Source organism: Sorghum bicolor, chromosome 9 (genome assembly GCF_000003195.3).
Source record: "Sorghum bicolor cultivar BTx623 chromosome 9, Sorghum_bicolor_NCBIv3, whole genome shotgun sequence".
NCBI classification, from domain to species: Eukaryota; Viridiplantae; Streptophyta; class Magnoliopsida; order Poales; family Poaceae; genus Sorghum; species Sorghum bicolor.
This window is the reverse complement of record NC_012878.2, coordinates 3,850,734-3,872,232: the sequence shown is the minus strand read 5'-3', so window position 1 is coordinate 3,872,232 and position 21,499 is coordinate 3,850,734. Positions and strand designations below refer to the sequence as shown.

Below are 21,499 nucleotides of genomic sequence, written 5' to 3'. Positions count from 1 at the left end.
AAGATCTTCGCTCGTTGCTCCATTTCAAGCAGGGTGTCACCAGCGATCCAGATGGAGCCTTGAGTGACTGGAACACGAGCTCCCACTTCTGTCTCTGGAGTGGTGTCACGTGCACCTTGACGACACCATACCGTGTCTTGGAACTTGACCTCTCCCGTCTGAGTTTGTGTGGCCCAATCAGCTCTTTTCTTGGCAACCTTACTTTCCTTGAGTATCTAGATCTCTCCCAAAATAACTTTGTTGGTCCCTTATTACCTCTCCTCGGCCGCCTGCAACATCTTCAGTACCTTATCTTGCACGACAACAATTTGTCTGGAATCATTCCAGATACACTTACTAATTGCTCCAACTTGTTCTTTTTACATTTATCTTCAAACTTGCTAGTGGGTTCAGTCACTCCGAAATTAGGCCTACTATCAAATCTAGCAGATCTCGGTTTGGGTTCTAATCAACTCGAGGGAAGAATTCCTGATGAGCTTGGCCAATTGGTGAATTTAGAAATGTTGGACCTAAGTCACAATAGGCTTTCAGGTGAAGTTCCCCATGCTGTCTTTAGTCTATCTTCTCTATTGTGGCTATTTCTACATGATAACATGCTAGGCAAAGCATTGCCACCTAACACTGGAGAACATCTCCCTAATCTCCAGATGCTTTGGTTGAGAAATAACACACTTGAAGGTCCCATCCCAGCTTCCCTAGGCAATGCTCTAGGGCTAGAAGATATAGATTTATCACATAACAAATTCACTGGACAAATTCCACGGGGCATAGGAAATCTTAGTGCCTTAACTTGGTTGGATTTAAGTGAAAACTATTTTAGTGGTAAAATTGAAGGATTGATCGACAACCTAACTCAGTTGAAACACCTCGACTTACATGGGAATGAATTTGAGGGTCCCATACCAGCCAGCTTGGCAAATCTTCCGCACCTGCGACAGTTGTACCTAAACGATAATAATCTTCAAGGTTATATACCATAGAACTTTGAAGGCCTTCAACAACAACTTGTACACTGACCATAGCCACAATAATAATGTACAAGGTGACATAAATTGTTACTTCCTCATGTCAACTAAAGAATATTGACTTTGCTTCTGCACTAGTAGTTCATTATTGTAATCTATAAGGCACCTTTTTACCTCATCCCAAAAAACTTTCGATGGCCAGAGTCTTTCAACGGCATCTTTCACACAGCAACATTCCTAATTCCTACCGTCTTTTTTTTTTTCCTTTTGACGAACCTAAGCATCACCTCTCAGTGAGCTGCATCTTTCACACAACCATCTCCAAAGGAGAAATGACAACCCTATATATCCCAGTCCCAGGTAGCTAGGATTCGAAACCTACAGTCGGTTATTAGTTTAGGGTTTAGGCTGAAAACCAGAAACTCAAGTGGAGTGGACATGGACAGCCAAGAAAAGGTGCAGCAACGTGTTCGTTTCACCAGCAGTGCCGGCCCTATGGGAGGGGCAGCAGGTGCGCAGGCCATGGGCCCTAGCGGCTTGGGGGCCTAACGCCAGGTATGTATATTCTAGGCTTTGTTTGGTTCCCAAAAAATTTTGCAAAATTTTTCAGATTCCCAGTCACATCGAATCTTTAGACGCATGCATAGAGTATTAAATATAGACAAAAATAAAAACTAATTACACAATTTGGTCGAAATTGACGAGACGAATCTTTTAACCGTAGTTAGTCCATGATTGGACAATATTTGTCAAATACAAACGAAAATGTCACTATTCATATTTTGCAAAAAAATTTGCAAGTAAACAAGGCCCTAGTATATGTATAGGTTAAGGGCTAAGTCATTGGCTTTTGTTCCAGGAGACAGCGCGAGACGAGGCCACACGAGCCGATCAGCGGAGCGGCGGCCGCCAACACACGCCAACACCTGTCGTTGCGTTTAGGGGCTTTAGGCAATTACCGGTTCTTGTTAATTTGATTAATTAATTCAGTTTTGTATTTTCTGTTATAAGATCGTGCCAAATTGTGTAGGTCCTAGGTTTTTTTTTCTCTTGTTCAATTTTTGTCTATGTGCAATATCGAAAGAGATATCTTAGACACGATTGATCTCAATACCATCCTTGATGATTTTACATCAAGAAATGCCCGAAAAAGTATATTTATATAAAAAGCAATGAGTATGATGGAGTTCTGTTCTTTTTTAAGGTAATCATATTAGTTCTATAAGTACAAATATATTATTTTTTAATCTACATTGTTTCTCGATCTTGATAATTATCAAACATGTTTAATTTTAAATATATTATTGCATTTATTTTTCCTTTATAAGTAAAATTAGCCTATATATTATAGAGAAAAAAAAGTCTAAATTACTCCCCTCAAGTTTGTCCTACGTTCAGATTACCCCCTAAACTTACATTTGATTCAATTTACTTCCTCCAACCATTTTAATTGGTCTAGTTTACCCCTTAACATGATTTGTTATTTATGTTTCCACATATAAGTTGAGTTTTAATATCAAGTTTTGTGATATATTGGAGAACATTATAAGTTATGTTAGAAAAAATATAACTTAACTTTTTACCAAATTTTGATAGCTTAGGAAATTTAAAAATAAATTAACAGTAGAGAAACTTATATAATGATGAAAAAATTTTGATAGCTTAGGAAATTTAAACATAATGATGAAAAAATTATATTGGATTTTTCTAACACAAAATACTAAGTCCTCTATCACCTCACAAAATTTGAAACTAAAATATAATTTGTACATAGAGAAACAAAAAAGAAAAAACTTTTTAAGGTATTAGTTGGACCAACTTATATAGTTGGAGGGAGTAAATTGAACCAAATGTTAGTTTAGGGGGTTATTTGGACTTTTTTCTATTATACACTAGAGAACCCGTCGTGACGAACTCGCCAGAGGGCCCTCAAAATCCTAGGGCCGGCGCTGTTCACCAGTCACGCTCATCAACTGAAGCAAAGAAAATTCGTGTGTGTCGCAAACGGACGCTGCCTCGCCTACCTCAAGAAGCTCAAGGAACTCCTCGACCGCGCCATAGGATTCACCGTAACAACTCACCAAAGCTCGATCTTTTTCAGCCATGGTTGTAAAATCCGTTGATCTTCTTCTCTTTGTGTGTGCGCGTGTGTGAATTGAATGCTCTAGTCAGTGAAGCCCATCTTTGAGAAGACCAAGGAAACCGATGACCACATGGGGTGGGTGTTCTGTTCCCTGCCGCCGGAGATGAGGACGAGGAACCAGGCGCCGAGCCGGACCCTCTCAACGGAGCCAGCAAGAGCACTACGAGATCACCAGCGGGAAACCAAGCGTCCCTGTGAGTGACTTGACTGTCAATTGGGTTGATCTGTGTCGTCTCCCTGTATTGTGCTAGCTTAGCTAATTCATGACTCATGAGTTGTGTCAGCAGGTTCTGTGGGACAAGAAGCTCAAGACCATCGTCAAAAAACGAGAGCTCCGAGATCATCCGGATAAATGTTCATCTGATGTTCTCAACAAGAGTCAGAGCACCAAATTAGTGAGATGCAGGTTGTCAGCCTTAAAGCAATGGCAAATGCGACAATTCCCAGACCATATAAAGGTGGACACATGACACATAAACATACTCAGGCCTTGTTTAGTTCGCCCAAAAAACCAAAAACTTTTCAAGATTTTCCGTCACATCGAATCTTACGGCACATGCATGGAGCATTAAATATAGATGAAAATAGAAACTAATTGTACAGTTTGTCTGTAAATTACGAGACGAATCTTTTAAGCCTAGTTACTCCATGATTGGACAACGTTTGTCTAATAAAAACAAAAGTGCTATAGTGTTAAAATCCAAAAAATTTTCGCATCTAAACAAAGCCTGAATATAAGGGGCACTTTCTATACAGATGAACAATAACTGAAGATGGATAATTATTATTTGAAGCTGGATCATAATTTATTTTTGTTTTCATTTGAACGTAAAATGTTTGGTTTGTAATTTACAAATATTTCCTTTTGGATTATTTTCACTACAAGTTATGATTAATTTTTCTCTACAGGTTTACTCTGTTTACTTCAAATGCAACAAGAAGCTTATAAGGGAATATCCAAATCTGTTCAATTACACCAAGGACATCTACCGCACGGTTAACATGGAGCACATTCAGAAAAGCTACTATGGAGGTCACTCGCCCATAAATCCATACGGGACTATCCCTGTGGGCCCAAACATCGATTATAATGCTCCGCATGATAGACAGAAGTTGAAGGCTTAGAAGATTTCCTTTGGCGACTTCTGTATATGTCATGTTTATCGTTGTAATATTTTGGGATCTGTTCTTGTGCTTGGTCATTGCTAGCCTCCATGTGGCAGATGTGGCAACTGTATGCTGATAATAATATGGGACGTGTATAGAAAGTTTCTTGTGCAATAAATAACTAATTCTTGGTGCCAAGAGTTAACTATTCATGGATAAATTTCACACTACGTACTCTTGTTTGGAGGGGCCATATATTTGTTCTGACTTATATTCATCTTTTTAAGAACTGGTAAGAATTTATCAAATTTATATCTATATCTGTATCTAAATCTATATCTATATCTATATCTATATCTATATCTATATCTATATATCTATATCTATATCTATATCTATATCTATATCTATATCTATATCTATATCTATATCTATATCTATATCTATATCTATATCTATAATAAAGGGACAAAATTTTCAGCCTATTTTTTGTCTACCTCCCCTAGTTAACTCTGTAAATGTGGAAGTTGTCTTTCTATTAGTCTAGAGCTCTCATGTTTTATATTAGTCTAGACCATCCGATTTTATAAATTCTATATAGTTAGGAATCATAATTATAATAGATTTCTGGTAATAAATCAGGAATCCTAATTATATATATATATTTTTCCTATCTCTAAATATTAAAATAAGAATATAATATTAAGCCAAGAACGCAGTTTCTATGTTGAATAAGAATTCTAATCTATATCATCTATATTATCTAAATATTTCTTTTCTATTTTTTCATCTTTTCCTATCCCTACATATTAAAATGAGAATATATTATTAAGCCGATAACACAACTTCGGGACTCTGCCATGCTTGGGTCGGTCGAGCGTGGCAGAGGGCTTACAAGCCGTGTCTAAAAAAAAAGGATTCAGGGCAACGAGTTCACAACTTTTTATTGTATAAAAATTTTGAAAGGTATAGAACATAAATGAAAGATTTGAGGGTTCGAGCGAACATAGCTTTCATTTTACCTTGGGATGCTTTGTTGACACCATGATGAAAAGTTCTAATATGGCTAGAGTGAGGGGTGAATAGCCTGTTTAAAAATATACAAAGCACTAGAGCAAGGATTAGTACAATCAAAGGCTTAATGCAATTTTGTTCTAGCTCTACAAGGGTTACAAGCCACCTATCCAATAATTCTAGTTACTAAGATCACTAGGCACACAAAAGCTATGTCACTACAAGCTACATTAGTGAACTAAGCTACACAAGGCAAAGCTAACAATTAAAACTACTTACACTACTTTGCGGGAAGTAAATGGAGAGGATAAGATCTTTATACCGTCGTGTAGGGGATGAACCAATCACCGATATATGAACAGTCAATCACCGAGAGAATGTCAATCAATCAAATTGAGACACTGATTTTTCTCCCGAGGTCCACGTGCTTGCCGGCACGCTAGTCCCCTTTATGTCGACCAACATTTGGTGGTTAAGAGGTATAGCGCTAACCTCATCCTTACTAGGACACCGCAAGAACCAACTCACAAGTGAGGTAGCTCAAAGACAAGAGCAATCCACTAGAGTTACCTTTCGGCTCTCTACCGGGAAAGGTACAAGACCCCTCACAATCACCGGGAGATGGCCACGAACAATCACCAACTTGTGCCAATGCTCCTCCGCTGCTCCAAGCCGTCTAGGTGGCGGCAACCACTAAGAGTAACAAGAAAACCACGGCCACAATGATCCTCAAGTTCCACTAGATGCAATCACTCACGCAAATGCACTTGGAATCACTCTCAATCTCACAAATGGTTAATCTATAAAGGAGATGAGTGAGAGGTGTTTGTTTAGGCTCACAAGGATGTCAAGTATGTAAAAGTGCCAAGAGGAACACCCAAGAGCCGGCCAAAAACTATTTATAAGCCCCTCAACGAATAGAGCCGTTAGGCTATGGGGGCTGCCTCTGTCGAGGGCATCGGACGCTCCGACCCTTAGCATCGGATGTTGCCCAGCATTCGACGGTCCCCTCACAGCTGCTCCAGATCATTGCCACGTGTTCTCAGTCAAACATGATCCATTGATCTCTAATGGTCATTTAAACATTGAAGTTCACAGTTAATGCATGTTGGACGTGTCAGATGCTACGCACCGGACGCTACTCAGAGAGTTTAGAAACCACTCGGGGAGGCATCGAATGCGTCTGACAGTGCGGCATAGGACGCACGCCAGCGTCTGACGCATACAACTCTAGAACAATAGTACTATAGTGCGAGTACCGGACGCTACAACGCCAGGGCGTCGGACGCTTTGGCGCACACTCCTCGCGTGCGCTCAGTCAACACGCATTGGACGCAAGAACAACGTCTGACGCTCTGAGAGTTAGCGTCCGGTGAGTATTTTTTCTAGCGAAAAATACTCCCGCGACTTCTCCAAACTTTTCACCAGCGCAATAGAAAATAAGCACTTTGTTTTCTCAAAAGCGCCGAACTCCTCTCCACCACTTCAACCTTGCTCAAACGTGCTAACCACCAAGTGTTTCACCTTTGTGTACGTGTGTTAGCATATTTTCATAAATATTTTCAAGGGTTAAGTTAGCACACCAGATTATAAATGCATGCACATAAACAATGTCACCTAATGGCACTTGATAGACCGCTTAGCCAAAGAATTCCTCTCTTTATAGTATGGCTATCTATCCTAAATATGATCACACCCTCAATGGTGTCTTGATCATCAAAACCAAAACCCTAAGCAATTTCTTTGCCTTGATCTCTACAGGTTTTGTTTTTCTCTTTCTTCTTTTCAAGTTGAGCACTTGATCATCTTGTGGTCATCACCATCATCACCATGACCATCTCTTGCTCCATCACTTGGCATATACCAACCTTATCTAATCTACACACTTAGCATGAAGGTTAGTACTTGAAGGTTTTATCAATTATCCAAAACCAAACTACACGAGTTGGGCTCTGTTGTCCACTAGGAATGCCATGAAACCGAGGTGCAACTTTGTGGGGGCCTCCCATGGTAGGAACGATCAACGTCCACCTTCACTAGGCTCATCCCTTCTATGGAGATGAGCATCGGGGTCGAGGGGCCTCCAAGTTGGAGGTGGGTGACGCCTCCATCTTGATATTCTTCATGTCTAGAGCTTCGTCCTCTATGTTTTGGTCACTTTTTGTATGCCCATTGTTTGCATTAGTAGGCCTGCTAGAAGTTGGCGCTGATGGCGATGACTCCCTTGCCCCACATCTCTAACTTCAGGTAGGTGTAGCTAGGAACAACCATGAATGTCGTGAAACATGGCTGCCCCAGCAAGGTATGTTATGTGCCTAAGAAGCCTACCACCTCAAAGGTCAATGACTCTTTGTAGAATTTGTCTAGCTTGCTAAAGGTAACATGGAGCCAAATACGCCCAAGGGGTAGAGCTTCCTTGCTCAGGACAATTCCAAAGAAGGATGCCCCACTCGGGTAAAGGCTACTTCTTGGAATCGTCATTTTGTTGAGGATATCAACATAGATAATGTAGAGCATGCTTCTGCCATCCATCAGAACCTTAGTGAGGCACAACTTGCCCACTGTCAAGCTAACCATGAGCGGGAAATGGCTCGGGTGAGGCACGCGATCGGGGTGATTGCCCTGATCGAAGGTTATTGCCATCTTGGACCAATGCACTCGCATCGCCATAAGTATGGTCTCGATGGTGTCCAGCTCTTGCTTGGTGATCTAGTGTTGGCATCCTGATTCTTAGACATGGGGCCCATCGATGATTGTTAAGCACTCCTTGGCATCAGGGAACTAGGTAGGCTTCTAGGACTTACCCTTTAGGCTGAGGGTACCCTTGATGTAGCTTCTCATGATTCTATAGTCCTTGAGGACGTGCTTGACCTATCATATGTGGAATGAGCACGCTTCCTCAAATGCCCTCTCAAAGTGCTTGAGTAGATAGCCCTTACCCTTTGCTTGGGCCCGCATGGCTCACTCAGCCATGGCCACCATTTCCTCTCCTATGACACTTCTTTTCACCATTCTTCTTCTTCTTCTTCTTGTAATGACCCTAGCTGGCTATGTTGGCTTCATCATAGACTTCTCCGCTATGGAGGGTCGTAGGCTTGCCTTTGCCACTAAAGTTGGCCTAGACAATCTCCTCCCCCATGGCCTACTTGGTTGCGATGTACAACAACTCCTATGTCATTCAAGGGTCCTCATGCCCGAGCGCATGGATGGCCACCTTGCATGTGGTGCCACAAGTGAAGTCATTGATGATATTGGCATCAGTGACATTGGATAGCTCATTGTGCTTCTTGGAGAAGCACTGAATGTACTCAAGGAGAGTTTTGCCATCTGTTATGCAAATCCCAAGAGTTTTTGAGTTGGGTATAGGTATCTAGGAAATGCCCTACAAAGATCAAGTAGAGGGTGACCTAGTTGTAGATACACCTAACATCCAGCTCCTCGAGCTAGCTAGGCCACACTATGCTTGAGAAGGGTAGCGGTGAAAGCCTTAGTTTGGTTTTGGATAATTGATGAAACCCTAGTACTAACCTCTATACTAAGTGTGTGTAGACTTAATGAGGTTGGTACATGCCAAGTGATGGAGCAAGTGATGATCATGGTGATGATGGTGATGACCACAAGATGATCAAGTGCTCAACTTGGAAAAGAACAAAGAGAAAAACAAAACCCTATGGAGATCAAGGCAAAGGTATTGCTTAGGGTTTTGGTTTTGGTGATCAAGACACCATAGAGGGTGCGATCACATTTAGGATAGATAGCCGACTATCAAGAGGGGAAATCACGGTCATCTCTCGAATCAAGTGCTACTAGGTCCTTATCTTGAGCATATGCATTAGGATCTAGTAAAGTGCTAACTTAACTCCTTTGGTAAAAATGTTTGTGAAACGCTAACACACATGCTCTTTGGCTGTGGACAATTGTTGGTGTTAGCACATTTACAAAGGAAGTGGTTTTCCTAGGGTTGAGAGGGGTGTGGGTTCCTCTCTCCCTCCCGCCGAGCTTGCGAGGCGGGATTCGGCGCTTTTGAGAAAAATAAGTGTATATTTTCTATTGCGCCGGTGGGAAATTTGGAGAAGTCGCGGGAGTGTTTTTCTCTTTGAGAAACACTCACCGGACGCTGAGTGCAGAGGCACCGGACGCTGGCCTCAGAGTCCGGTGTGCTGTCAGAGCTTGACTCTGTTAGGGTTGAGCACCAGACGCACTGTAACACCCTAAAATCTGCTCCTTTTAAAATAGATGAAAATAGATTTAGTTTTGTATTTGAGTGCTCATGAAGATATAAAAAAAAAATAAATTTGCTCGCACATCTTTATTCTTTGTTTTCCAGCCTATGCTTTCGTTTCGAGTTTCCTAAAATCTTTTCTGTGTAACCCAAAATCACTCCTTTCAGTTCCTCACCCGTCAATCAATCTCTAAAGAGTTATCGAGAATTATTTCAGCATTTTTCTAGAACTTGTTTCTACTTTTCCGTGAGCATAATCTAATTTTTAGATGCTGCAGATTATCTCATCATGAGTTCCAAATACTTTATTTTGGTTCCTCATGCTCCATAATATCTCTAGTAAATTTCTCCGAATTTTTGGATCTTTTGAAGTATTTTCCTTGGCTTAAATAATAATTATAGGTTTTCTAGAATTAATTTTATACCTGAGATTAAATATTTCGAAAATAATTTAATCTTGCGATCCTAATCCACCTCAGCTAGATGAAAACCCGGTTTGTTCTCCATCTCCCACATGCTGTACAGAACACCGAGGGCTCCAAGTCGACTTAGCCAAACATTATTTAATTTCAGGTGTCAAGCTATATGTATATATATGTATATATACGTGTATCAGGACAACCATCCATCATGACGTCTTGACGCCGCCGTATTGTTTCCCCAAACCCTAACCCTCCACCGCCGTATGCAACTTTGCGTCATCTCTGCTGGTGGAGTTCCATGGCCGGGTTATCGCCTAAACATATATGAGGCGAGCGTGGAGGAGATTGTCGACGTACGTGAAACACCTCTCCATCCAATCGACGGGCACGTTAGTGCTAATTGCACCTCGGCCGCCAGAGTGGTGATCTGTTCATAACATCCCCTGCATCTACATCGAGTTTATAGGAGGCAGCCATCACCGCTACAAATTTTGTCAGATCGTCGCCCATGTCATCTGCTCCAAACCACCATCTTTGGTTTGCATGCGAATCTGCCGATGAGAAGACTATATCGTGGACTCTACATGTAGGTTCATGTCGTCCCTCATCCTTTTGTGTCATGTTTATATGCTAGTTGTTTCCCTAACGTGCTTTGTATCCAATCCATCTGCCGCAGTTGCCGACCATGTGTGGCGCCGCCTGCCAACATGCAGTAGTTGTGTCGGCCTTCTCTGGTCACCATGGCCATGCTCCAACCCTCGCCCGAGACGGTGAAGAAGCCAGCATCGTCAGCCAAGCCCCGGGCGGAGGTTGCGAAATTTCAGACGCTTTCCACCGTACGTAAGTCCAAGCATCCCCACCGCCATTGCTCACAATGACCTCGCTCGCCAATCAACTAGCAGAGCAGCCGTGCGTGTCCAATTTTGCTTTTGCTAGCCTGATGACATCATACTGACATGATGATGACATAGGTCAGTTTAGTTGCCGTTTTTCTATAGAAAAATAAATCTAGAAATATAAAGGAAATACACTAGATTGTTTAGGTCAGATAATCTCCGTTTTAACTCCGTTTTGATCCATTAAAGTTGTGTTAGACTCATGGCAATGTAATCTACGTGTTTTTCATGTCACATATTTTCTATATGTTGCTAAATATTTAATTGGTTAATATGCTTGTAGATAGTTTTATAATTAAAAATAATATAGGTTTCACATGTCGGTCCTTTGTAATTATATGACCATGAATTTAGCTAATAGTACTTGAACATGTTTTAATTATATTTTGCTTAGACAATCACGATATATACCATAAACTTGTTTTAGTGCTCACATGTTACATAATTTTATAAGTTAAAGTTTAACTGGCATAAACGATATAAAATTATGTATGAATAACATATGATCATCTCCAACACGTATCATGTATAATTTTAATAGATGCTCTCACATATTGTTTAAAAAGTTAAAGTTTACTTCGATTAAAATGATGCTTGCATGCCTATATTTAAAATATGATTATCGATTATATAATGGATATATTCATAAATAAAATATAATAAGTTCTACTTTGTTTTTAAAATTAAAATATAATTTTACTAATTTGAATTAGTAGGTTACGCATGATTTTTCTTAAATAAAACAAATTAAGATCATAGTTGTCTCTTTTAAATTATCCAAAAGTTCATGTAGTCATTTCTTTATGATGATAGTTTTGGTTGCGGCGTTTCTCGTAACCTTAGCATCGAGCTGTAACGTTTAGTGCGCTCTGTTTTGAAGCTTTTCTTTTGATTGGTGTGTTGTTCTTAGTTTCTTTTATTTGTTGTTTGTATGTTTACCTTCGTGTGGTGCTTGCTACGAGTAGACGAGAACTGTTTATGGGTGCTGAAGATTAGAAGATGATGACCAAAAGCTGATGGTGTGAGAATTATGCAAGTGTTCAAGGCAAGTATAACTTGGGATTATCCTTGTTACCTATTCACTTATAACTACACATATATATCATATGCATGCTATCACCTTGTCGACCTTAGCAAAATCATAGATGATTGTTACCTGTATTCCTTGCTACCTACTTGATATGCATTGGTGTAGATGTGCTAGTGCTTGATTATTAATCCATGATCTTGTGACATGAATATTTGAATATACAATAAACAATAAAATAAGCTTTCTAGCAACTTGAATATAAAGAGTGGAAAGAACTCTGGCTTTTGCTGGATTGATCTTGACCCTCCATAAGGACTTATCCCTTGGCAAAAGCTGGGACAACACGTACAACCATGAGGGCTATATGGCTCTGGCTTTAGCTCAGTATGAAGAACTTTTCTAGCTTGTTAGCGGTTACCCGAGAGGGCGCTAGAGGGGCTGAACCGTTTTGGGTATAGTGTGGCCTCTGTCTGTATGAGTATAGGCCGCGAGTCATTGTGCCATCGGAAGGGGGGCTCTATATCTGCGCGCAAAGGAAACCTTGCGGCCCTAACTTGTTAGACGAACTTTTGAAAGGCTTCATAGTGATCCCTGCCGACCTCCCTAGGAAGGGGGTTAAGAGATTAGCTACCTCGGGCGAAAGGGTAAATCATGACTCATGGGTAAAGACGTACAACCTCTGCAGAGTGTAAAACTGGTATACTAGCCGAGCTCACGGTCAGGAGCGGCCTTGGGGACATCTACATTAAGACGATGAGCTTATTAAGTTGTTATGTTCATTTGATTATCGTTTATGCTATGAATTAATTATGCTTACACTTGATCATGTGATTGATGGATTATTTCTACTACCTTGACATTTGCTATTTAATTATGAATATGCCACCCACTATTAAAAGCTAAATGCAGTCAAACCAGTGTCAGCTATTTGAGCCTCATGAACCCCTGGTTATACTTGTTGAGTACGATATGTGCTCACTCTTGCTATTTACCACCACTCCAGTTTACTAGTAAGAGTTGATCAGAAGAGCGATGGAATCATGAAGGTGTTCTCAAGATACAAGAAGTGCTAGGCATATGTTACCCCCAGTCAACCGTCTCTGTGAAGATTGAGCCTAAAGATTAGTTACCGTTCCACGATACTCTGATGTAAGTGTTAATTATAAGTATGTTTTCGCTATATAACATTGTTTCTGATACTGTTCCTTTCTGTTGTTGTATGTGTGGACTTCCTGGGCACACATATAGCTAGCCTGGTTTTGTTCTTTGAAACCGGGTGTGACAGAGTGGTATCAGAGCAGTGTTGACTGTAGGACGTATGCCTAGGTAGCACTGGTCGGTTAGAAAAGTCTAATTTGCTATAAAACTATTTTATTATCCCTTGGCTCTTTGAGTTTGATTATTTCTCAATCCTTGTCATATTGTATCTCCTCCTTGAATAGCTTCCTTTGAGCTAATTCTATTTATCACCTTGGCCTTTATTTACTTGTTTTACTTAACTTTTCAAAACTTGTTCTATTAAAAATTCGATGGCCTTTTATCATCTCTAATCTGCCCTTTAGGATGACCACCATTATTGAAGAAACACGTGTAGTATCAATGTGTGTTGTGTGCTTGTCTTGTTTGGTGTGTTGCTTGTGTGTCGTCTCTGTTTTTGTGTTTTGAAGGAGGCCTGCAAGGTATCGTGTTGAGAAGTAGCTCAATCTTGTTAAGTGGGGTAGCATCCGCTACCGTCATTTAAGTATCCCAAGTTTCAAGACATGACCTAATGATCAATCTTATTCTTCTTGTATATCAATCTTTATTTTTTTTCTATCATCAATCTTCATCTTCTTATACTTTTTTGTTAGTCTTTGATCCTTGATTGTTTACCTTATGATATAATGATCTAAAGGTCAACTTCATCCTCTCCGTCTAGTTTTCTTATCATCGATATTTGCATTTCTTATGAACGATCATTATTTTTCTAGTTAACCCTTGTCAGTTTACAGTCATCTTATCACCTCTAATCATAGAGCTCAAAATAACCTTGAAAAAATCAATCTTCATTCTCCATATCAATCCTTGCTAATTTATAATCTTTTATCATAAGCTTCATAAATCTTGAATTAAGAAATTCTGAGCACTATAAGATGTATCTTTATCTTTTATATTATCTCTAATTGATCTTCACTCCTTTACTTTAAACTTCATAAGGCGAAGACGCGGTGATTAACCTTTGTCTGTCTTTCTAACCTTCGTTGATCTTTCTTTTTCACTTATGCGGATCTTCAATACTTTGATCTCATGTCATAAATCCTGATTAATCTTGAGAGCCAATCTTTAATATCTTTGTCAACTTTTGTTAATTATTAGTCCCTAAATCATCTCGTCCAAAAGTCTCAAAGCAACCTTGATGATCACCTTTATCATTATCTTTAGTCTCTTCGAATCTCGGGACGAGATTCCTGTTAAGTGGGGTAGAATTGTAACACCCTAAAATCTGCTCCTTTTAAAATAGATGAAAATAGATTTAGTTTTGTATTTGAGTGCTCATGAAGATATAAAAAAAAAAATAAATTTGCTCGCACATCTTTATTCTTTGTTTTCCAGCCTATGCTTTCGTTTCGAGTTTCCTAAAATCTTTTCTGTGTAACCCAAAATCACTCCTTTCAGTTCCTCACCCGTCAATCAATCTCTAAAGAGTTATCGAGAATTATTTCAGCATTTTTCTAGAACTTGTTTCTACTTTTCCGTGAGCATAATCTAATTTTTAGATGCTGCAGATTATCTCATCATGAGTTCCAAATACTTTATTTTGGTTCCTCATGCTCCATAATATCTCTAGTAAATTTCTCCGAATTTTTGGATCTTTTGAAGTATTTTCCTTGGCTTAAATAATAATTATAGGTTTTCTAGAATTAATTTTATACCTGAGATTAAATATTTCGAAAATAATTTAATCTTGCGATCCTAATCCACCTCAGCTAGATGAAAACCCGGTTTGTTCTCCATCTCCCACATGCTGTACAGAACACCGAGGGCTCCAAGTCGACTTAGCCAAACATTATTTAATTTCAGGTGTCAAGCTATATGTATATATATGTATATATACGTGTATCAGGACAACCATCCACCATGACGTCTTGACGCCGCCGTATTGTTTCCCCAAACCCTAACCCTCCACCGCCGTATGCAACTTTGCGTCATCTCTGCTGGTGGAGTTCCATGGCCGGGTTATCGCCTAAACATATATGAGGCGAGCGTGGAGGAGATTGTCGACGTACGTGAAACACCTCTCCATCCAATCGACGGGCACGTTAGTGCTAATTGCACCTCGGCCGCCAGAGTGGTGATCTGTTCATAACATCCCCTGCATCTACATCGAGTTTATAGGAGGCAGCCATCACCGCTACAAATTTTGTCAGATCGTCGCCCATGTCATCTGCTCCAAACCACCATCTTTGGTTTGCATGCGAATCTGCCGATGAGAAGACTATATCGTGGACTCTACATGTAGGTTCATGTCGTCCCTCATCCTTTTGTGTCATGTTTATATGCTAGTTGTTTCCCTAACGTGCTTTGTATCCAATCCATCTGCCGCAGTTGCCGACCATGTGTGGCGCCGCCTGCCAACATGCAGTAGTTGTGTCGGCCTTCTCTGGTCACCATGGCCATGCTCCAACCCTCGCCCGAGACGGTGAAGAAGCCAGCATCGTCAGCCAAGCCCCGGGCGGAGGTTGCGAAATTTCAGACGCTTTCCACCGTACGTAAGTCCAAGCATCCCCACCGCCATTGCTCACAATGACCTCGCTCGCCAATCAACTAGCAGAGCAGCCGTGCGTGTCCAATTTTGCTTTTGCTAGCCTGATGACATCATACTGACATGATGATGACATAGGTCAGTTTAGTTGCCGTTTTTCTATAGAAAAATAAATCTAGAAATATAAAGGAAATACACTAGATTGTTTAGGTCAGATAATCTCCGTTTTAACTCCGTTTTGATCCATTAAAGTTGTGTTAGACTCATGGCAATGTAATCTACGTGTTTTTCATGTCACATATTTTCTATATGTTGCTAAATATTTAATTGGTTAATATGCTTGTAGATAGTTTTATAATTAAAAATAATATAGGTTTCACATGTCGGTCCTTTGTAATTATATGACCATGAATTTAGCTAATAGTACTTGAACATGTTTTAATTATATTTTGCTTAGACAATCACGATATATACCATAAACTTGTTTTAGTGCTCACATGTTACATAATTTTATAAGTTAAAGTTTAACTGGCATAAACGATATAAAATTATGTATGAATAACATATGATCATCTCCAACACGTATCATGTATAATTTTAATAGATGCTCTCACATATTGTTTAAAAAGTTAAAGTTTACTTCGATTAAAATGATGCTTGCATGCCTATATTTAAAATATGATTATCGATTATATAATGGATATATTCATAAATAAAATATAATAAGTTCTACTTTGTTTTTAAAATTAAAATATAATTTTACTAATTTGAATTAGTAGGTTACGCATGATTTTTCTTAAATAAAACAAATTAAGATCATAGTTGTCTCTTTTAAATTATCCAAAAGTTCATGTAGTCATTTCTTTATGATGATAGTTTTGGTTGCGGCGTTTCTCGTAACCTTAGCATCGAGCTGTAACGTTTAGTGCGCTCTGTTTTGAAGTTTTTCTTTTGATTGGTGTGTTGTTCTTAGTTTCTTTTATTTGTTGTTTGTATGTTTACCTTCGTGTGGTGCTTGCTACGAGTAGACGAGAACTGTTTATGGGTGCTGAAGATTAGAAGATGATGACCAAAAGCTGATGGTGTGAGAATTATGCAAGTGTTCAAGGCAAGTATAACTTGGGATTATCCTTGTTACCTATTCACTTATAACTACACATATATATCATATGCATGCTATCACCTTGTCGACCTTAGCAAAATCATAGATGATTGTTACCTGTATTCCTTGCTACCTACTTGATATGCATTGGTGTAGATGTGCTAGTGCTTGATTATTAATCCATGATCTTGTGACATGAATATTTGAATATACAATAAACAATAAAATAAGCTTTCTAGCAACTTGAATATAAAGAGTGGAAAGAACTCTGGCTTTTGCTGGATTGATCTTGACCCTCCATAAGGACTTATCCCTTGGCAAAAGCTGGGACAACACGTACAACCATGAGGGCTATATGGCTCTGGCTTTAGCTCAGTATGAAGAACTTTTCTAGCTTGTTAGCGGTTACCCGAGAGGGCGCTAGAGGGGCTGAACCGTTTTGGGTATAGTGTGGCCTCTGTCTGTATGAGTATAGGCCGCGAGTCATTGTGCCATCGGAAGGGGGGCTCTATATCTGCGCGCAAAGGAAACCTTGCGGCCCTAACTTGTTAGACGAACTTTTGAAAGGCTTCATAGTGATCCCTGCCGACCTCCCTAGGAAGGGGGTTAAGAGATTAGCTACCTCGGGCGAAAGGGTAAATCATGACTCATGGGTAAAGACGTACAACCTCTGCAGAGTGTAAAACTGGTATACTAGCCGAGCTCACGGTCAGGAGCGGCCTTGGGGACATCTACATTAAGACGATGAGCTTATTAAGTTGTTATGTTCATTTGATTATCGTTTATGCTATGAATTAATTATGCTTACACTTGATCATGTGATTGATGGATTATTTCTACTACCTTGACATTTGCTATTTAATTATGAATATGCCACCCACTATTAAAAGCTAAATGCAGTCAAACCAGTGTCAGCTATTTGAGCCTCATGAACCCCTGGTTATACTTGTTGAGTACGATATGTGCTCACTCTTGCTATTTACCACCACTCCAGTTTACTAGTAAGAGTTGATCAGAAGAGCGATGGAATCATGAAGGTGTTCTCAAGATACAAGAAGTGCTAGGCATATGTTACCCCCAGTCAACCGTCTCTGTGAAGATTGAGCCTAAAGATTAGTTACCGTTCCGCGATACTCTGATGTAAGTGTTAATTATAAGTATGTTTTCGCTATATAACATTGTTTCTGATACTGTTCCTTTCTGTTGTTGTATGTGTGGACTTCCTGGGCACACATATAGCTAGCCTGGTTTTGTTCTTTGAAACCGGGTGTGACACGCACTCTGGTAGCGTTCGGTGTGAGGGGTTTTTGCAACTCTCTCTGCGCACGAGTCCGGTGAGCACCGGACCGTCCGGTGCCCAGCGTCCGGTGAGGTCGCGAGTTTGACAAACTCTCTGCGCATGAGTCCGGTGTGCACCGGACGCGTCCGGTGTGGACCTGCAGAACGTCCGGTGATCCGCAGGTGACCGTTAGGATCTGACACGTGAGACTCAGTACGGTCACGTGGCCAACCTCAGTGCACCGGACGCAGGGGGTCGAGCGTCCGGTGCTCACTTAGTAGCGTCCGGTGCCCCCGTTTTTAGCCCAATGAAAAACAGCCAACGACTAGTTTCTTTGAGGGGCTTATAAATAGAAGGTGGCCGGCTTTGGGAGGACCCTCTTGCACATTTGATTACATGAGACATAAATTGAGCTAGAGAATACTCCCTCCACTCATCTCCTTGCTTGTTTGCTCATCCTAGTGAGATTGAGTGAGATTCAAGTGCATTGCTTTGAGAGTTGCATTTAGTGGCACTTGATTCTTGAGCTTGCTGTGGATTTCTTGTTACTCTTGGGTGTTTCCCGACGCCCTAGACGGCTTGGAGCAGCGGTGGTGTTGAGCTCGTGATTGGAGATTGTTTCGAGCCTCACCAAGTGATTTGTGAGGGGTTCTTGAGCCTTCCCCGCGGGAGATCGCAAATTGGTTACTCTAGTGGATTGCTTGTGGCTTGGAGGATCCCCATCTTGTGAGTGGATGTGCGGCACCCGCTGAGGGTTTGGCTTTGGATTGCCAATTAGCTCGTGATCCATCAAGTGGGTGTATCGCCACAACGAGGAGTAGCTTGCCGGGAAGCAAGTGAACCTCGGTAAAAAATCTTGTGTCATCTCTTGCCGAGGTTTCTCTTGTGATTGTGAACGTGATTAATTGGATATATTTCTACTCTACAACGTCAGCTATTCACCCCCCTCTAGCCATTTGGACCTTTCAAGCGGGAGGTACTAGACTGTGAAGTCATGGTTCACCCCTTTGGCCCTCATTGTGAGCCTAGTTGTCCTTAAGCCACTGGTTGGGGTTGATCTCCCCATTGTGCTTACCAAAGTGGGTTAGGCACAAGTGCTTTAGGTAGTGAGCCGCCTGTAACCTAGTCCCAAATGCCAAGGGGCCAATGTGATCCTAGTTTAGGCTTCCCTCTCCTTAGTCAAGGTGTAGGGATGATGACTTGGCTCGAGCATGCCACATTTCCTTGAGGGTGTCCCACATGTCTTGGTCTTCTCTAATCTAGTCGTGCATAGGCGATCAACTTGAGTCAGGCTTTCCTTGCTACTTGTACTGGGCTTGGCTCCTCTCATCCTTAGCTAGCTAGATTTGTTCATGGATTTATCGCCATCACCACCACCTTAGGGAGTGTGTGTGTCAGAGCCATCCCTATCTAGTGTTAGCGTCAGCTAGGATGACCTTGAGGTGACATTGTGATGATGGGATGCCAAGCTCTCTACTTGTTGCTTGAGGACAATGATGAGGAAGCATAAGGCATCTTGGATCTTCTCAATGGTCTTTGAGTCTTATGTGTCAAAGATGTCACCTAGGTGGTAGGTGGCAGCTGACATGTTATCATCGCCTGGGGAAGGCATAGTAGGCTAGGAGCTCCCATGTGGTTATTAACCTTGTGCTCTTGCACTCGATCTCCTCTTTCATCATTTAAATCTTGGCTCACTCAGCCTCTAGGTTTACCTGTCGAGTACTAAGGCTCTTAGCCTTCTCCCAAAGATAGGCGACATGGCTAGTAAAACTCAGGTTTGAGGGCATGATGTCAAGTTCATCAGTGGCTAGTTATTCCCATAGAAGAAAAAGCACTCCCTCTCTAGAGAATTGCTAATAGCCTTGTCAGAGTTGTAATCTAGCTTGACCCCTAGGAGTATATCAAGGAAGGTGTGTGTCAAGGGACATTGGTCCCTGTGGTGCCCTATGTCTACTAGTTTGGTGCTCTTCATGTTAGGAATGCTTAAACAAGAGTTCTTAGAATTGAGGAATCAAGAGAGAGAGAGAGAGAGATGTAGAGGGTAGCATTGTCCTGATCTTGGGTTTTGTCAAAGTGGAGTCACCTTGTCTATGTTCTAATGATCAGATACCTTCTATAGGAACCCATGCCTTCCCTTATATAACAGGGAGGCCATTGGGTTACAAAGTGAATGGTTGTCTACCTCAGGATTCTCACCCTAGGCTTTGGTCTTCTTCTTATTCCTAGCACCACCAATCCTTATTTGTCTTGTAGCTAGGGGTCGATAGAACCACAACCACTCCCTAACACCCCTGCTATAGCCTAGTGTTGACTACCAGGTGTTCTCTGCCATAGTGGTGCCTTCCCTAGGTGAACCTTCTCCTTTCTTCTTTTGCACACCATCGTGAGCTTCAAGGACTTCCTTATCCTAATGTGTCACGCCCTAAGCATGACCATGTTAAGGGAGTACCTGATAGTGCCTCACAGCTAAGGAATGGGATGACAATGTAGTTCTTTTGCACAAGTCAGGCTCTTAGCATGGTACATATTCTCAAGCTAGCTTCTAGCTTGGTTAGGGCAAGTGTTCACCCTTATTTGGAGTTGGGACAACTATGTGTGGCTTAGCTAGGGCTCCCCTTGGGCCAAGAATCCCTTGTCTTGGCCAAGGCCCCGTGCCTCAAGCAAAAATGGATAGAGTGAGTTTTTTGCCTTTTTGTAATGTCCTAAACAACTAGAGGAGGGTGAATAGCCTAGTAAAAATCTCTACAAATCACTAGAGCAATTTGATTAGTATCACAAATGGTGTAATGCAATTTTTCTCTAGCTCTAATCAAATAAGCAAGCTACCTAAATCACAATTGTAGTCAATCACTAGGCACACACGAGCTATGTCTGTACTTTAACAACTAGAGACTAGTGAGCTAACTAAATTGAACAACTACTTACTCCACTAAGCTACACTATTTCAACTAGAACTACCACTACACAAGTAAATAATAATGTAAATACAAGAGGGTGGTAGAGGCCTTACACCAAACTGACAAGTGACAATCAAAAGAATACCAAGAGAATTCTAATGAGACAATTGACACACAATCTTTATAATGAGGTTCACTTACTTGCTAGCAAGCTAGTCCCTTGTTGTGAAGGCTGGTTGACTTGGTGGTTCAGAAGCTATTGGGCATTACAAGCCTAGCCGTACACTAAGGCATCGTTAGAAATAAACTACACAAGCTGAGGTCACTCAACTTTGTGAGCAATTTACTAGAGTGGCTTTTGGTTCTCTACCAGGGAATAAGCCCAAGAACCCTTGAGATACGGGAGTGGCCATGACTCATACCAAGACTCCTAAGCTACTCCAAGATTTCTAGGTGGCAGCAACCATCAAGAGTAATAAGCAATCCCACAACTCACATGATCTCTAGTGCCACAAGATGCTCAACCTCTAAGAAAATGCACTAAGACCACTTCCAATGTCACTTGCATGATAAATCAATGAAGAAGATGTGTGGGAGGTGTTTGGCTTAGCCATAAGGATGTTTCAATGATCAAAATTTCTAATAGAGTGAGCCCAAGCTGATCAAGTTCTATTTATAGA

At 40.9% G+C, this 21,499-nt stretch overlaps 2 long non-coding RNA genes and 1 pseudogene across 4 annotated transcripts; all 3 read left to right on the top strand.

The window, feature by feature from the left end:
• The window catches only part of LOC110430252, a 30,221-nt pseudogene continuing 10,125 nt past the window's right edge, over positions 1,404 to 21,499 (top strand).
• On the top strand, positions 10,100 to 11,814 carry LOC110430522. 2 transcript variants are annotated; one of them, XR_002447866.1, is made up of 3 exons: positions 10,100 to 10,459; positions 10,550 to 10,709; positions 11,735 to 11,814. It is a non-coding gene; the product is annotated as an uncharacterized LOC110430522 (long non-coding RNA). The 2 variants fall into 2 exon arrangements; XR_002447865.1 differs by having other exon boundaries at positions 10,550 to 10,713; positions 11,735 to 11,812.
• On the top strand, positions 14,930 to 16,649 carry LOC110430521. 2 transcript variants are annotated; one of them, XR_002447864.1, is made up of 3 exons: positions 14,930 to 15,294; positions 15,385 to 15,544; positions 16,570 to 16,649. It is a non-coding gene; the product is annotated as an uncharacterized LOC110430521 (long non-coding RNA). The 2 variants fall into 2 exon arrangements; XR_002447863.1 differs by having other exon boundaries at positions 15,385 to 15,548; positions 16,570 to 16,647.